The 19,217-nt window shown below is 43.8% G+C and overlaps 1 long non-coding RNA gene across 1 annotated transcript; it reads left to right on the top strand.

Annotated features, from left to right (window-relative positions):
• The first annotated feature begins 17,923 nt into the window (after positions 1–17,923).
• Positions 17,924–18,724, top strand: LOC115423838 (uncharacterized). The gene is made up of 4 exons (XR_003936010.1): positions 17,924–17,937; positions 18,249–18,281; positions 18,532–18,580; positions 18,665–18,724. It is a non-coding gene; the product is annotated as an uncharacterized LOC115423838 (long non-coding RNA).
• Positions 18,725–19,217: the final 493 nt, after the last annotated feature.

The following is a 19,217-nucleotide window of genomic DNA, read 5'->3' as shown; positions in this document are numbered from 1 at the left end:
GTGTTCCTCAATGTTTGCCTTAAATAAGACCCGTGTCCCTGTCCGTCATGTTCTATTTGAATCCCCCCCCAGTTGAATGTGTGAGGTTCTCAGGTTCTGTCTCTGTCACCATGTTCTCACAGCAGGTTTTAACCCTTTAACACCAAACGTATCATATTTGATCCATGAGTTTTGAAGCCCTCTACATCACAGGTGTCAAACATGCGGCCCGGGGGCCAAATCCAGCCCGCCAAAGCAGGGGTGATTCTAGGATCAGAGGTTTAGGGGGGCTGAGCACCCAGAGTGCTGCCTGGACAGGCAAGAGAAATTTCACCGTTTTGTACATTTTAACGTAAGTTTAAGTTTAACCAAAACAATGCAGATTATTAACTAGAAAAGTCTGTTGATTTGATGGCAGTTTTTCTTCTAGGAGTCCAAACATGACAGAACAGTAACTGAGGCCTTTCCTTTTCTTTCATTTTGTTTCCTTTCCTTTCCTTTCCTTTATTGTGTTGTTGTTTTTTCTGTTTTAGTGTCTTTGTTTCTTTTATTCCTCTGTTATTTCCTTCTCCTCTGTCTGTCAAAGCACTTTGTAAACTCAGGTTTTAAAGGTGTTACAGAAATAAAGTTATTATAGTGTTAATGTCATTAATATAAATACTATAGTGAACATTAACATCATTAGTAAACATTAATTGCCTGTTAATTAGTGTTTATTAGTGCATGTCTGGTGGTTTAAAGGGGTTCCACTCCTTTGAGCAGACACTGATGAACCGTTCAGGTCTTCCTGTTCCACTTCCTGTCTGATCTGGTTTTGCTCGCTCTGAGTGGTCGACTGCTCTCATTCAGTTGCTTCAGACATTTCTGAGGTGGAACCAAAATAAACCTTCAGTGTGGAACTGAAGTTCACAACAAGAGCTGAAGTCAGACAGAACAGCAGGGCGGAGCTTAGAGGGTTCTGTTCCAGGTTCCAAACAGATCGTCTGTGGAGAGTCTGAACTTTTACTGATGAAGTGAAAAGAGTAGAATTTGTCGGTGGAACACATCAGTGGAATCCACCAGCGGAACCCGTTGGTGGAACCCATTAGGGGAACCTGTCAGTAGAACCCATTGGTGGAACACATTGGTGGAAGCAGGTGGTTCTCCTTCCTGTGAAGACGACAATCTGAAAAACTACAAGTTTAAAAAACATCTTCATGTCAGAACATCATCACAGAACAAAATAGGAAGGTGAGGGGGGCGCTAGTGAGCGACACATGGAGTAAGACGTCTTTTCATGTGCTCCTGCAGAATCGCTAATACATCCGTCTAAAACCACCTATTTTGCATGAAGAACTCGTTTAAAGTATAATTAAGACTATCCAAAACACACCAAGAGCCGAACAAACTGCGGAAAGCAAAGCTGAATGGATAAAAAACTGGAGAAGTTCAAATACACAGCTAGCGGCCAACGAGCTAAAAGGACCCTGAGGCAGAACCAACCTACGCTAGCTAACCTGGTCCAACTGTCACCGACAGAAAGTACTGAAAGTGTAACTATGTCCGCCGAAAATATCAAAGCCGACATCCTCGACACTGTGAGGGGAGAAATATCGAAAATCCTCAGAGAGGAACTTAAAAGTGCCCTAGCAGAGGACTTCGACACCCTCAAATCCGAGCTACGAGCTGTGCGGTCGGAAATTGCTAACACCTCAGCAGCTATCAGGTCAGAAATAAACCAAATGAAAACGGACATTCAAGATGTGACTGAAGGACTATCGACGTGGTCGGATGAGGTGGCCTCACTGCAAACCACGGTAACTAGCCTTCAAAGCCAGATTGTGACTTTGAAAGACAAGTGTGAGGACATGGAGGGCAGAATGAGACGGGGAAACATTAGGATTGCTGGTGTGGACGAGCTCCCGAATTCCAGTGCGCCAGAGTCGGTGTCTAAAATGCTTAAAGAAGTGCTGCAGTTGGATCGGGAGATAAAGATTGACCGCTCGCACCGTACACTTGGCCCCAGAGGAACTCCAGGACACCAGGTAAAGCCACGAGTGATGATCGTTAAACTTCATTATGACGGAGACGCGGCGGAAATTCTGAGGAGAGCACGAGACCGAGCCCCGCTGATGTACAACGGGAAACGGATTGCAGTATTCCCCGACTACACTTCCAACGTCGCCAGAGCTAGGGCTGCATTCACCGACGTACGTAAGGAGCTTCGAAATCGGAAAGGAGTCCGATACGGCCTGCTCTACCCGGCCAGACTCCGGATCACCTTTAATGACCAGGACAAGGAGTTTGTGGATCCGAAAAAAGCCATGGAATACGTCCAGAAACTACGCACAGAGCCTGAAGAAGGCTGAACGATGAACGTTTGTTTTCCGGAGTAACATTTTCATATGTCATGTTTGGGTAGCCTTTTCATAATGTAAGGCTGTTTAACTTGATGCTTGTTCTGCAGGAGCACAAGTGAGTATTTTTTCGCACACTTGTAGACAGTCTTTATCATCTGAGACTGTTTTCTTGCCATTTGTTTAGTGGCTAGGGACTAAGTCCACCACTACGTTGCTGTTTAACTAATGTCAGCTAATGTTAGTGTTGTTTGTTTTCTTGTTTTGTTAGTTCTGGTCCCTCTGTTCCCCAGGGACCCTGCCTTAATCATTAGTACAAGAAGGTTATCTTTCTTTTCCCCTACTTGGTCTGATATTGACTATGCTGAGATAGAAATGCTATTCTGCTGCTGTATTAGTAACTTACATTTACTTCATTACCTTTGGTTTTATTATCTAAATCCACTCTTTAGAACTTACACCTCCATACTATACTATATTCACAAATTTTGCCTCTGCTTCCCATCTCCATCCCATGGTTGTCAATACTGGGAAATCTATCCACAAATCCTATTCTTTAATTAATGGGAACACTCAAAATTATAAGCTATAATGTTAAAGGTCTCCATAGTCCTGTTAAGAGAAAGAAAATTATGTACCAACTGAAACAAGTCAACTGTCAGATAGCTTTCCTACAGGAAACCCACTTATCTGATGCAGAACACGAAAAGCTAAAAAAGTCGTGGGCAGATAAAGTATATTATTCCTCGCATCACTCTGGGAGGAAAAAGGGGGTATCTATACTCATACATAGACATGTCAATTTTGTAAAAACTTCTGCACATAAGGACACTGAGGGCCGATATATCTTGGTTAATGGACTGATTGATGGCATAAAAGTATCCTTCATTAATGTATACGCACCGAATGAAGATGATCCTGGCTTCATTAGAATGCTATTTAATAAATATTACAATATAGCACTGGACTAATTTTGATAGGAGGAGATTTTAATTGTGTAATGTCTAATATGTTAGACCGGAAACCCCCCTCTAAAGCTACCCTTTCCCAAATGAGTAAAATGCTCAAATATCAATGCGCAGAGGCTGGCCTTGTTGATGTATGGAGGAGCAAATTCCCTGGAAGTAGAGATTTCACATTTTACTCAAACAGACATGCATCATATTCAAGAATTGATTATTTCTTTACGTCTAAGAAAGACCAATATAGAATATCTGATATTAAAATACTACCTATTACATTATCTGATCATGCACCTATAGAATTAAAGTGGGATATAGGCCAGAGATCATCCTCTAAACAATGGAGACTAAATGCATCCCTCCTAAATGACAGAGAATTTAACTCCTTCATCAAAACAGAGCTTAAGAATTACATGGACACTAATATTTCATCGGTAAATCCCCCCTTATATATGGGACTGTGCCAAAGCATTCCTTAGAGGTCGCATTATTTCATTTACATGTGCTAGGAAAAGACAGAAGGAAGCCAAACAGCGAGAATTAGAAGATAAAATAAAAGAATTAGAATATAATCATAAACAGTCTGCATCAAATAGTCTACTAAAACAATTAAATACAACACGTAGAGAACTTAATAGTTACTATCAGATAAGATTGAAGGAAATTTAAGATTTACCAAACAAAAATATTATGAGCACGGCAATAGGGCAAGCAGATTATTAGCTTTCCAATTAAGAAAACAAAAGTCATCTAATATAGTGCAAAAATAAAATCACAAAGTACTTTTGTTTCAAAACCAGATGAAATAGCAGAATCCTTTGCACTTTTCTATAAATTATATAAAAATACAGATACTTGCACTGATGATAAAAAATTGCAGATTTCTTAAAAAACATAAAATTACCAGAATTGACTGAAACGACTGCTAGGGATCTAGATAAACCATTGAAGAATGGGAGATCAAGCAGGTGATCTCAACACTAAAAAATAATAAAACCCCAGGGCCAGATGGCTACATTAATGAATTTTATAAAACTTTTAGTGATATACTTTCCCCCCTATTGTTAAAAGCATATCACTACGCACTTTACTCTAAAACCGTGGCACCTTCCTGGACAGATGCAACCATCATAGTAATACATAAAGAGGGCAAAGATCCGACCGAATGCCAGTCCTATAGACCAATATCACTGCTAAATGGAGATGTGCGAATATTGACAGCATATTGGCTAAACGAGTCAACCAAATGATAACTCAAATTATTCATCCTGACCAAACTGGATTCATTGCTGGAAGATATGGGGATAATTTACGACGTCTGCTGAATATATAATATCAAAAAGATAAGAAATCAGAGTCAATGATTTTATCTTTGGATGCTCAGAAAGCATTTGACCGTGTGTCATGGCAATTTTTATTTCAAACTTTAAAACGCTTTGGATTTGGACCTAACTTTATAAACTGGATTCAAACACTCTATTCAGACCCCCAGGCTTCCGTTAAAGTCAATGGCTATATATCACAGAGATTTAAACTGGAACGCGGCTGTAGACAGGGCTGTTCTCTGTCACCATTGCTTTTTGCCATCAGCATTGAACCATTTGCCCAACTCATCAGAGATAATATTAACATAAAAGGAATTATGATAAATACTGAGGAACATAAATTGTCACTATATGCAGATGATGTATTGCTATATCTAACAGAATTGGCATCTACAATACCACATCTTAAGACTTTAATTAATGAATTTGGATACTACTCAGGATATAAGGTAAATATTGATAAAACAGAGGCTATGGACATCAATGGCAAGATACCCCAAAACGTAAAACTTCAGACTGGTTTTAAATGGCCCAGTGATGGTATTAAATATCTTGGTATTTATTCCCTTATCCCTACAGAACCTTTATGATGCTAATTATATCAAAATAATCCAGTGCATAAAAGGAGACCTGGATCGTTGGTCTGTGCTCCCTCTTTCTCTGCTGGGACGTATTGAAAGCATCCGCATGAACGTTCTGCCACGACTTCTCTATTTATTTCAGATGTTGCCCATAGATATTCCTAAGCTTGTTTTCAACAATTTGGATAAAATGTTGTCAAAATTCATATGGCAAAATAAGCGTCCTAGAATTAGACTTAAAACTCTACAATTATCAAAGTCCAGTGGAGGCCTCAACCTACCAAATTTAAAATTTTACTTTTGGGCTGCACAAATGAAACCCTTGATAGGATGGATTCAGGACAACACAAACACACGATGGGTTAATATTGAAAAACAACAATGTCAAGATCCCTTACAAAGCATGCCCTTTCTAGATGCACCCACTGGAGAGATGTCCGACTGGACCAGGGTCACTTTTAAAATATGGAATAAATAAAGTGTGCATTTAAGCTCCCAAAGTTAATTTCACCTTTGATAAATATTGGCTACATGAATCTTTTACACCCAATAATCTAGACAACAGCTTTAAAAAATGGTCAGAAAAGATTGATTTACCTGCATCAGCTGTTTGATGGTGGGATATTTAAGACATTTGAGCAGTTGAAAGATGACTTTGATCTCCCCAGTTCAAATTTTTTTAGGTATTTGCAACTTAGAACTTTTCTGATGACTCACAAGGAATGGGATAAATTCGCAAAACCTTCACCCCTAGAAAAGTATCTGATAGAGTTACAAACTGGTGATGGAGAAAGAAAGTAATTTCTAAATTGTATAATATTTTCTTATTTATGAATCAAAATAACTCCTCGCAGATAAGAGGGAGATGGGAGGCAGAGGCGAACGTGGACATATCTGAGGATGACTGGCGCGATGTATGTACGGAGGCACATCTGGTTACAAATTCTAATACATGGAGGGAATTCAAATGGAAAATAATCATTAGATATTTCAGAACACCAGAAATAATGTCTAAAATGGATCCCCAACATCCCAGCTCATGCTGGAGGAACTGCGGAGCCCATAGAGCTAATCACACTCATATATTTGGGTTTGTCCTAAGTTAGTGTGTTTTGGAGGGAGGTGTTCAATGCCGTGAAGGAGGTTTTTAAAATGAACATCCCACAAAGCTTACAGTGGCAGTTTTGGGAGTAATACCTGAAGGTCTGGATAGAAAAGCAGATAAATACCTTTTGAATATATTCACCGCTGCCTTAAAGTCTATAACCATCAGCTGGATGAAACCAGAACCTCCCTCATATAATACATGGATTCAAAAGTTTGGGATATTTACCAGATGGAGCAGATCACACACCTGCTCCGGCTTCAGAAAACCATATTTACTAAAAGATGGGAACCTATGTTACCTTTACTACTGCAATAATATTTACTGGTGTTGCAAGAACACTCCATGTTATCAAAGTGCTGTCAATCTACCTCTGTCGAAGATCTATATCTACAGCCTTTTTATTTGTATTTATTTATTTTTTTTTTTTTTGTTTTTTTTTTGAAGTAATCATTGTTTGCTATAATTATTACTGCTTTCTTAAATTTCATTATATGTGTCTGTGGAGGTGTATGAGAATATATTTGCAGCTGTGTGGGGGAAAAGAAATTAATTGAACTGTGTAATTGAATGTGTAATTGTACTGTACTGAAAAAAAAGAGAAAATTTAATAAAATTAAGTTTACATAAAAAAAAAAAATAGGAAGGTGAGAACCTCAACTGTAAAGGAACAGAAGACGAAAGAACCGAGTCTGAAGAACGATGACGGAACATGAAAAAACAAAAACAACAGAAACTTCAAATTCAGTTCATGTAAGGAACAGAACACCCAAACATCCTGTGACTTCACATGGAGTTTTCTTTATTTAACTTTTACTCAGTAACTGAATATCATCCATTATATTATTATATTATTATATTATCATATTATTATATTATTATGGTCTGTATTTTCATTTTTCAGTGTAAATCATCCAACTCTTCCTTCAACTGGAAATCATCTTTGGTTCTCCCTCTGTTAAAGGAGGAGACCCTCAGTGTGAACAGATTATAGGACAGGTTCAGATTTGTGCGTCTTCTTCAGTCTTTAGTTTCAGTTTTAGAGGTGGTCCATGTGTAGAAGGATCTGGGCTCTGGACTGATGCCTCCACATTGAAAACCTGGTAAAGAAGTTAAAGCTTAAACTGGGCTTTTACTTTGGAAATAAGTTGTGTTTTTCTTTTGATGTAAAAAAGTGTCTTGTCTCTGCCAGTTTTTTATTGGTGTTCAATCATGCAGATCTACTTTATATGAGTGCATCGTCCAAATGTCTTCAAGTGGTGGGCACGGTTTATCCAGTCTCTCTGACGTTTAACACTGATTCTAAAGCCATGACACATCAGTGTGAGTCGTATTCCAGAGTGGGACATCCTGTCCTTTCCACTCGGAGGCTGGGACACTGGGACATACTTGGACTATTGTCTCCTATATCTGTAGTTTAAAAACAAGAACAAGTGTTGCTCCTTACTGTCTGTGATCAGATGATCAGCTCTTCCTCTTTGTGCCGTTCACCTGAACAGACCTGAGTCAAAGGTCATGTGTCTACACTGTTCCTCACACATGGAATATGTTCCTATAAGATTGAAAGACTATAAGAATAAAAAACTATAAAAAAAAGACTATAAGACTAAAAGACTAAGAGACTATAAAACTAAAAGACTGAAAGACTATAAGACTAAAAGACTATAAGACTAAAAGACTAAGAGACTATAAGACTAAAAGACTGAAAGACTATAAGACTATAAAACTAAAAGACTATAGGACTAAAAGACTATAAGACTACAAAACTATAAGACTAAAAGATTATAAGACTATGAGACTAAAAGACTAAGACTAGAGACTATAAGACTATGAGACTAAAAGGCTATACTTCTGAAAGACTAAGACTAAAAGAATATAAGACTAAAAGACTAAAAACTAAAAGACAGAAAGACTATAAGAGCAAAAGAGTATAAGACTAAAAGACTATACGACTAAAAGACTAGAAACAGACTGAACTGATCTACTCCTTAAATACTTTTAAACTCAACCTCAAAGTGCTACAGAATAACTCAATAACTTGTACTTATTTTTCATAGTTGACTTGTCCTGTACACGTTTGTTTTAAATGTTTGTTGTATTTCCTGTTGCCTCTTGGCCTGGACCCCCTTAAAAAAGAGCTTCTTAATCTCAATAGGACTGTTTTTTTTCCTGGTAAATATAGGTTAAATAAAATAATAAAATAAATCCAATATTTGAGTTAAAGCTGAATGTCCACAGGTAAAAACAGACACAAATAAACGTCAGTAAAAACATGTCTCTTCATCTTTTACCCTCTGAATTGTTCTCTGTTGTTGTATTTCCAGTCAGACCCTGAACGCCTCATCAGGTGGTTTTACAGGGTTCCACAGGTTCCATTTAAGGCCTTTTTAAGACACTTAGAAAAGAATTTAAGGCCTACATCACATAAATACTTTCAAAAATTCATGACTCTGAGAGTTTATGAAAGTGTATTTATTGACTCCAACACTTTGGTTCCTGTCGTTCAGAGTCGTTTCTCAGGGGATGTAAAGTTAGCGATAATTGGTTCTAACTTTAATATAAACTGTCGGGTCTAAACGGGTGGAACTGAAACACAACGCAGACAACCAGTTTATGGAAACAGAAGATAAACCACGTCAGATTTAACACCTTTAAATACAGATTTGTAAATTCAAGACTTTTAAGACCCGGGTGGAACCCTGTTTTTAACTCCTCCGTCCTCAGGTGAAGGATGGACGTATCCTGGCTCCACCTCCTTCTGACCGTGTCCATCCTGGTGTCCCTGGTCCTTCTGCTCATCGTGTGTCTCAACTGCAGGAACAAACGTCCTCTGGGTGGGACTGGAAGTCCACACACCACACACATACAGTATCACTCAAATTCTGAATTTAATTCAGTTCAATGAATGAATTTGAACTGACTCCGCCCACAGGAAGTGGAATGGAATTCAGTGCAATTCAGAGAAATTCACTCTTATCACGAGTCAGTAAGAATGTGATCAACTGAAGACACTAACATCAAAGGTCTTTAAGGGTTAAAGGCGGACATTTGGGTCTTAAAGGGAATTAAAGGTTGAATTCAGACCTAATTTGGTTTATAGACTGACAGTGACCCAGAACAGATCTCATTATATTTTGGGAAAAGTAGGTCAAAGTTTAAATTTTTTAGGATTTTTTTTTTTAAATCTTTATTTTCTTCTATTTATTTATTATGACCCAAATTTCAAATGTCTATAAAAACATCAATTTTTTTTCAGTTTCCTTCAAATGTAAAAGATGTGGACTCATTTAAATCTACATAAACAGACCGAACTCACTGTCAGATCTTTGTATTTTGTGTTTTTTTCCTCATTTTTTGACCCATGTCCATGTCCTGGTCTCAGCATCCATCCCTCAGACCAACCCCTCAGAGGACTACATGCCGTAAGTCTGTTTGTCTCAGATCAACGTCCTCATTTCTTTTTAAATTGCTTCTAAAACTGGTCTGATTCCTTCCTCAGATCCACTCAGTTCAGACTCATCAGTCCGGGTGAGTTTTTATCGACTGATCCACATTAAAGCTTCCATCTTCGCTGAGTTTGTTGGATTAAATGTCAGTTCTTTGTTTGTTTCAGTGCAGACGACGGAGCTGTCCTCTGTCCATCCATCCTCCCACCTGCTGTGAGTAGATTCCCTCAGAGCTGTGGAGTGCCACAGGGTAGCTGTCTGGGGCCTCTATTGTACAGTTTTTACAGATGATTTACTGACTGTGTTGAATGAAGTGAAAATATTTACGTACAAAGATGATACCACAGTTTATATGTCAGCAACAAATGTCAAAGATCTGAGTGAAAACTGAAAAGAGGAGGTACTGTCTCTCTGTCCAACAGATGAAGACAAACAAGGTGGTGTTGAATGTGACAAAGACAAAGGCTGAATCCCAATCCACCCTTTGGCCCCTCCCCCTTAGCCCTACCCTTCAGTTTTGCCCGTACATGTGAAGGGGTAGTGTTGTTCCGATTCTCAATAGGACAGAGGGGAGGGGCTAAGGAGGAGGGGCTGTTTGACCCTTCAAACAGATATTTCAGGACCACACTTCAAACACAGGGGTCTGAGAAATTTCCCATAATTCATTTCCAATCATTGGTCAGATGAAGGTAAACACTGCAAAAACAAAGCAGCAGTGACCAAAGAAACACAACTGGACAGATTTACTGCAGAAACAACTGAATCATGTGATCGTTCGTTTAATGTCATTTCAGTGTGTTATAGATGTTGTTTGTGCAGTTTGTGGTTGATAGTGGTAAACAGACGTCCAAAGCCCATGGAACAGAGACGGTTCCAGCTGCTGACGACGTGGAGAATTCTGTCCCAACAAAGTTTGAACAGCTGTTTATAGTGACATCAGTGACTGATGATGACGGAACAGGTCTGGCAGAGTTGGACCATTTCAACCATTACTCCTTTGAACTGGGGTTGAAGGGGAAGGGGCCAAGGGGGAGGGGTGAGGGGAGGGGCCAAGGGGGAGGGGGAGGGCCAATGGGTGAATTGGGATTGGACGAAAGACTCTAGTTTTTGGCTCTGAGCATAAAATGAAAGCAGGTCCAGTTTTGTATCTTCAATTCGCTTTATTTATCCCCAAGGGTCAATTAAAAAAGGACATGAAAGTAGATTAAAGAGAGACATTAAAGCTATACCGTATGATGTGGCATTTTTACACTTTTCTTTTGTCATCTTAAAATGCTCCTAATAAGGGTGTGTCAAACTAAAATGTAAAAGAAATCCACCAGGTATTGAAACTCAAAAATGTTTAATTCTCATATATTTCCAATAAAAGTCTAACCTGTGGCGAGGAAAAAGGAGAAACCAGCCAGTTGCTAGCGAGCCAACTTTATTTCTCTCCAGCCACCAGAAACAATCATGAAAAACTCAACACTCCTGTGGGTGCTAAAACCCGCCCCACAAGCCACAACATCCTCTGGGTGAGAGAACGCCATATCCTGTACACCACACAGGCCCCCCCCCGAACACCCAGAAGGGAACACAACCTGCAACTCAGTGTCTCAATGGGGGCTTAATTGGCCTCCCATAGCGACTGCGCCGAACCACCGTCAAGTCAGTGTGAGGAACCTGCAAAACAAGGTGCTCATTAGAACAATGGGCAGGAACATCATTGTCCAGTACAGGATGAGGAACACAATCAGTACTAGGAGGCAAAACTGGAGGCCTGGAAGGCGGACGGCCGCGACGAGGAACCTGGCCTAGCAACACAGGTTCGCCCGCCACAACATAGGCCGGCTTCAGGCGATCAACAGATACAAGCTCTCTGCGCCCACCCATATCCAAAACAAAACCCTTGGTATCCCGTTCAAGCACACGGAACGGACCATCATAAGGAGGCTGGAGGGGCGAGCGGTGGGCATCGTGACGTACAAAAACAAAACGTGCAGATAGGAGAGCTGTAGGAACGAAAGACCCTGGGAAACAGTGGTGCACAGGGCCCGGGGCTAAAGCGCCACCGGACGAAAAGGGGTCCACTGAAGAACGGGGACTCGGTGCGGCCGACTCCAGCAAAAATTCACCTGGGACACGGAGCGACTGACCAAATACCAATTCCGCGGGGGACGCGTCAAGATCCTCCTTGGGAGCCGAGCGCAACCCAAGCAGGACCCACGGCAAACGATCCACCCAACCATCACCCACGAGCGTAGCGCGCAGAGCTGCCTTGAGCGAACGATGGAAACGTTCACACAACCCGTTAGCCTGAGGGTGGTAAGCCGTAGTACGATGCACCTGTACCCCCAAGGAATGCGCCATCCCAGACCAGAGCTCTGAAATAAACTGAGGGCCCCTGTCAGAAGTAACGTCTGACGGTACACCAAAACGGGCCACCCAAGCAGAGAGAAAGGCACCAACCACCTCGGTGGACGCAGTGGAGGACAGGGGAACCACCTCGGGCCACCTGGTGGTCCGATCCACCATAGTGAGCAGATGAGTGAAACCCTTCGAAGGTGGCAGGGGCCCAACCAGATCCACGTGCACATGGTCAAAACGCCTGGCAGGAATTGGAAAAGGTTCAAGAGGGGCTTTGGTATGCCGGTGCACCTTGGCCCGCTGGCAAGCAACACAAGCAGCTGCCCACCCCTTAACATCCTTACGAAAACCGGGCCACACAAAACGGGAACCGACCAGCTTAACCGACGCGCGCACACCCGGATGTGAAAGTGAGTGAATAGAGTAAAAAACGCGGTGCCGCCAACCTGCCGGAACCACGGGGCGAGGCCGTCCTGTGGACATGTCACACAGGAGTGAGGGACCTCCCTCTTGCAACACAACCGTCTCCAACTTCAAACCTGTACCGCCGGAGCGAAGAGCAAGGATATCCGGATCAGCAGGCTGCTCGGCGGCCATAGCCGAAAAATCCGTCCCGAGGAGCACGGGGCAAACCAGCACGCGTGAAAGACAATCCGCAACTGAATTGGACTTCCCGGCGACATGACGTATGTCAGTAGTGAACTCAGAAATGGCCGCCAAGTGACGCTGTTGACGTGCCGACCAGGGTTCTGATACTTTAGACATGGCAAACGTCAGAGGCTTATGGTCCACATAAGCGTAAAAGAACGACCCTCCAGTAAAAACCGAAAATGCCGTGTAGCCAAAAACAGGGCCAACAACTCACGGTCAAAAACACTGTATTTACGTTCAGAGTCCCGCAACTTGCGGCTAAAAAATGCGAGAGGCTGCCATGCGTCTGCCACCCGCTGCTCCACAACAGCCCCCACAGCTAAATCAGAAGCATCGGTCGTGAGGGCGATAGGAGCATCAGGGTCAGGATGAGCCAGGAGAGCTGCATTAGCTAAGGCAGACTTAGCTCCTTCAAAAGCAACAATCCGGTCCGGAGTCCAGACAACAGTGTCAGCAGCCTTCTTGGAACGCAAGGCGTCATAAAGCGGTTGCAGGAGATGGGCGGCATGGGGAATGAACCTATTGTAGAAGTTCACCATGCCCAAAAACTCCTGTAACGACTTGACTACAACCGGGCGGGGGAAATCCGCTACAGCCTGAACCTTAACAGGCAACGGAACGGCGCCACACGCCGAAATGCGATGACCTAAAAAATCGATCACCGGCAACCCAAACTGGCATTTGGCTGGGTTGACAATCAGGCCATGAGCATCCAAGCGCCGGAAAACCTCCCTGAGGTGCGCGTGGTGCTCTTCGGGGGACGAGCTGGCCACCAAAATGTCGTCAAGATAGACGAACACGAACTCGAGGCCGCGCAACACCGAGTCCATAAGTCTCTGAAAAGTCTGGGCTGCCCCCTTGAGGCCAAATGGCATACGGAGAAACTCAAAAAGCCCGAAAGGGGTGATTACTGCCGTCTTAGGCACATCCTCTGCCCGCACTGGAACCTGATGATACCCGCGCACCAGGTCCACCTTAGAGAAAACAGAGGCCGCAGACAACCGAACAGAGAAATCCTGAATGTGAGGAATAGGATAACGGTCTGGTGTCGTCACGTTGTTTAAACGGCGGAAGTCACCGCACGGGCGCCAAGACCCGTCTGCTTTAGGCATCATGTGGAGGGGCGATGCCCAGGGGCTGTTAGAGCGTCTCACGATCCCCAGCCTCTCCATGGTAAACTCCTCCTTAGCGCAAGCTAGTTTTCCTGTGTCAAGACGCCGCGCGCGCGCAAAAACCGGCGGACCACTAGTGGGGATAAAATGTTCCACCCCATGTTTAGTGACTGTGGAGGAAAAGGCAGGAGTAGTCAAGGATGGGAACTCAGCCAGCAGACACTGAAAGATATCTCCAGACGCTGAAAAATTCCCGTGCGTCACCGGCCCAACTCCCCCAGCCTCACATGGAACAGTGGCGAAAGTTACAGCATCAATAAGCCTGCGGTTAGCAACATCAACTAGTAAACTGTGAGCACACAAAAAATCAGCACCAATGATCGGAACAGTCACAGAGGAAACTACAAAGTCCCACTCAAACTCACGTCCGTGGAAACAAACAGTTGTCCGTTTTGTGCCAAAAGTCTCAATAGGTGAACCGTTAGCCGCACTTAGCAGTGGGCCACCCCCACGGTCTGACATCCCTGGACCGGTGGGGTGCACCAAACTCTTCTGAGAGCCAGAGTCAACCAAAAAACGCTGTCCCGACAGGGAGTCTTTAATAAAGAGCAGCTCACCTCGTCCGTCGGCGCCCACGGCAGCCACTGCGTTTCCAGACACCTCAAACGTGCATGGGGGGACACAGCGCTTAGCTTTGTTGCCAAATCTCCGGTGGTAGAAACACAGGGGGCTCCCACGACGACGAGTCCCCGCGCCGACTGCAGACACCACCGCCGGGTCCTCCGCCGTCCTCTGCTGGGGCTCCGCCGCAGTACTCTGCACCATGAAGCGTCTGGTAGCCAGCAGGATCCGGTCAGCTTCTTCCGCCAAACCACGGTAATCGCCAGCGATCAGACGAGGAGAGTTAGCCAAAGCCGCTCGAACTTGCGGCGGGAGCTGACGCAGGAAAATGTGCGGGAAAAGAAAACCGCCGTCATCTGAACCAAGGAGGGATAGCATATCGTCCATAAGGTCCACGGCCGTACCGTCCCCCAAACCAGGCAGGCTGAGGATTTTATCCGCTCTTTCGGCGGAGGACAGGCTGAACCTCCGCAGCAGAAGCTGCTTCAGAGCGGCGTACATCCCGCTCTGAGGGGGGTTACGCGCAGCAGCGGCATAACCCTGCGGGTGGACTGCTGGTCCAGGGCCGCGACCACCAAATAGTACCGGGAAACATCCGCGTCTACACCCCGTAGATGGAAAAGGGCTTCGACGTGTTGGAACCACGACGCCGGGTCGCTGTGCCAGAATTCTGGAAGCTTGATGGCGGTCGGGGCGGCGGAGAAAGAAGCCGGCTGTGGGAGCTGGAGAGGAGAGGAGGCCGAGTCCGCGGCCGAAGTTGAAGAGGAAACACTCTCTTCAGCTGGATCAGACATGTTCGAATCGGGGTCACCAATGTGGCGAGGAAAAAGGAGAAACCAGCCAGTTGCTAGCGAGCCAACTTTATTTCTCTCCAGCCACCAGAAACAATCATGAAAAACTCAACACTCCTCGTGGGTGCTAAAACCCGCCCCACAAGCCACAACATCCTCTGGGTGAGAGAAACGCCATATCCTGTACACCACAAACCAATCATTTTAGTCGGTCCGAATGAAATAACTGGCCGAACCTGACTGAGCCTCCTGTCAATCATCCATTACGGCCGTCCAGCATCCGATCCATTATCGCCGTCTCACATCCAATATGTGACCCTCTGAATCTGACGCTTCACTGGTGCTGTTTCTCCTGTCACTGACCACAGTCTACTGTCTAGGATGTGTTTGGATAGAACTGACATGCACATGTGGAAGGGAAAAAACGGATTTATGAACAGAAACAACAACTGAGGGGCACAAACGGGAGTCTGATGAATGAAGGATGGAGATAAAAGTCCGGAAGTCAGCTGAACTGGACTGAACAGGTCTGCATAAAGCTCAGCTTTTATGACGGTGGGACTCATACAGGTACATGTACATGGTGTCACACATGTAAGATGATGTAGGATGATAATTGTATGGACTATGAAACTTCAAATGTCCACGGAAAATTCACGGAGGCCGCGCGTTCACAGTGCGCGCGCCCATCCCCTGGGCACTCCAGTGAAGACCCTGACCCAGTACTGCACAGACCAGGTCTACTGATGGAACAGGTCTACTGATGGAACAGGAGCCGCGGGCCCCCGGTAGGTGGATGATGCATCTGATTACTGAGGGAGGGGTCTGCGGACACGCCAAAACGGACCGGACCTCCACCTCTGCTTCCTCCTCTGTTTCCATCGCGCATCAGGAGAGGAGGAGAGAGGAGGAGGAGCCTCAGAGCTCAGGCAGAGGGAAGGGGGCGGGGCTTTGGAGGGAGGCGGGTTGTTCATGTTCAAACTTTTACTAAGTGCTGTGAGAAATGCCACATCAGTAGGTATAGCTTTAAAAGCAGACAGTTCAGGGTGTCCACAAACAAGGACAAGAACACACAGAAGTAAAGCGCTAAGAGGTTTGGGTCCAGAGAGGAGGAGCTGGACAGTCCTGGGGACAAAAGTGTCTTTTCTCTGCTGTGTCCTGACACCTGGACAGTGGAGCCTGTGTCCAGAGTGGGTCCACTGAAACTGGTCCAATGAAATATGAGTGGGTTTTTTCATCTGTTGATCAGCTGTTCAAGTGTGAACCTGTGTCTTCTCTAACTCATGTGTTCTTTCTGTTCTTCTCTAACTCATGTGTTCTTTCTGTTCTTCTCTAACTCATGTTCTTTGTCTTCTCTAACTCATGTGTTCTTTGTTCTCTAACTCATCTGTTCTTTCTGTTCTTCTCTAACTCATGTTCTGTTCTTCTCTAACTCATGTGTTCTTTGTTTCTCTAATCATGTGTCTTTCTGTTCTTCTCTAATCATCTGTTCTTTCTGTTCTTCTCTAACTCGTGTTCTTTGTCTTCTCTAACATCTGTTCTTTCTGTTCTTCTCTAACTCTGTTCTTCTGTTCTTCTCTAACTCGTGTTCTTTGTCTTCTCTAACTCATGTGTTCTTTGTCTTCTCTAACTCGTGTTCTTTGTCTTCTCTAACTCATCTGTTCTTTGTCTTCTCCAACTCATCTGTTCTTTCTGTTCTTCTCTAACTCATCTGTTCTTTGTCTTCTCTAACTCATGTTCTTTCTGTTCTTCTCTAACTCATGTGTTCTTTGTCTTCTCTAACTCATCTGTTCTTACTGTTCTTCTCTAACTCATCTGTTCTTTCTGTTCTTCTCTAACTCATCTGTTCTTTGTCTTCTCTAACTCATCTGTTCTTTCTGTTCTTCTCTAACTCATGTGTTCTTTGTCTTCTCTAACTCATCTGTTCTTACTGTTCTTCTCTAACTCATCTGTTCTTTCTGTTCTTCTCTAACTCATCTGTTCTTTCTGTTCTTCTCTAACTCATCTGTTCTTTCTGTTCTTCTCTAACTCATCTGTTCTTTCTGTTCTTCTCTAACTCATCTGTTCTTTCTGTTCTTCTCTAACTCATCTGTTCTTTTTCTTCTCTAACTCATCTGTTCTTGGCCTTTCCTCCGTCTACGCTCGAATAAACATCAGTGAAACAGAAGTGAAAGTCAGGTTTTGTCTCTGCGGCTGCTCTGGATTCTATTTTTATAAACTCAAACCCATCAGTCCACACAGTCTTCCATCGTTCTGTTCTTCAGCTGATGGTACAACTAGAGGAGGCAGAATGTCTGTCCATCACATTGGACAGAACATTATCATGGACTAAACATGGAGACAAAATGATCACCAACATGAGAGAAGGTTGAACCATAATCAGTAGATGTAGAGTTTTACTTTCACCAAATACAGGATGGGATTCAGTGACTTTTCAAATATTTTCTTTTGTTTTTGCTGGTGTTTGAGTGGGGTTTTTTTTTTCTTTTTTTTGAATGAACCACTGGAAGAACAGCAGCAGATAAATGGGTCTATAAATAAATTAATAAATATCAAATTCACCAACACTGTTCACGTTAGACTCTCGTTTATCTGTGGTTTAACGTCTACTTTCTGTTTCAGATCCCCGGTGGTCGACGCCGGGTCCAGAGGAGACAGTGTTCATACACCCGACCGAGACCGGTGAGGTCCACAGAACCTGTCCACAGAACCCACACTAGAACCCAGTTATTCAGCAGAACCTCACACATGAACACAGAGAAAGACAAGGGGACACTGTCCCACCTGTGGACTCTGTGGATAATACTGTCCATAGATGTTATGTCCAGCCTGTGGACACAGACACAAACAAACCACAATTTAGACGACTGACACCATGAAAGATGATCTAGGACAAACAACAGTTAATATGTGGACGCAGAATCAGACTGAAGGTAAAGTGGACGTTTGGACATGATGTCCATGTCAATGTGTCCCTGCTTTTGTTTCTACAGAATCTAATCCCAGTTATGAGAATCCAGCAGACGGTAAGACACATGAAGATGAGGATGAAGATGATGATGAGGATGACTGATGATGATGACAATGATGATGATGAGGATGATTATGATGACGATGATTATGATTATGATGACAATGATGATGATGAGGATGAGGATGAAAATGATGACTGATGATGATGATGACAATGATGATGGTGATGATGATGACTGTTGATGATGATGACTGTTTGAGATGATGATGGCAATGATGATGAGGATGATGAGTCTGTTTCAGAACCTAATTACATAAACACTGAGAGCGACGCTGAAGACCCTGGATACATGTACGTCCTGTCCTCGTCCAATCAAACGGCTGTTCTCAGGTCTTAAAGTGCCGTCTCATCCCATCTCTTCTTCTGTTTCTTCAGAATCGTTCTACCTGAAGGAGAGACTCCTCAGACCAATCAGAGCCGAGCGTCCACGCCTAGTTCAGGTACAGCTAGGAAAAAGCAACCACGTGGAACCTGTCCAACGTCTGACTGACTCACCTGTCCGTCACAGGTCACGTGACCTTAAACCTGTCTCCGTTTCCTCCTCAGATGTTCAACACCTTTACGAGAACGTCCCAAAGGCAGAAGACGCCGAATCAGGTAACAGATCCGCACAAACGCATGCCTCATTCCACCAATTAGAAAAGAGGCCTGAGCGCTGTGTTGTGGTTCCATCCCCAGAGGACAGAGACTACCTGAACGTGGAACCGCTCAACCTGCACCGTGAGTACGACAACGTTCAGGGAGCCTCCACAGTGTAGAAGTTTCAGCAGTTCAGACCAACAGGGCTCAGATGGTAGAACGGGTCATCCAATAAACGAAGTGCTGGTGGTTCGAATCCCGCTCTGTCCTAGTCATGTGCTGTTGTGTTCTTGGGCAAGGCCCTTCACCCTCCTTCCCTCCAGTGTCACTCAGACTGATGTATGAATGT

Source organism: Sphaeramia orbicularis, chromosome 8 (assembly GCF_902148855.1).
Source record: "Sphaeramia orbicularis chromosome 8, fSphaOr1.1, whole genome shotgun sequence".
Taxonomy (NCBI): domain Eukaryota; kingdom Metazoa; phylum Chordata; class Actinopteri; order Kurtiformes; family Apogonidae; genus Sphaeramia; species Sphaeramia orbicularis.
The sequence above is the reverse complement of the archived record's forward strand: the minus strand, read 5'-3'. Positions and strand labels throughout refer to the sequence as shown.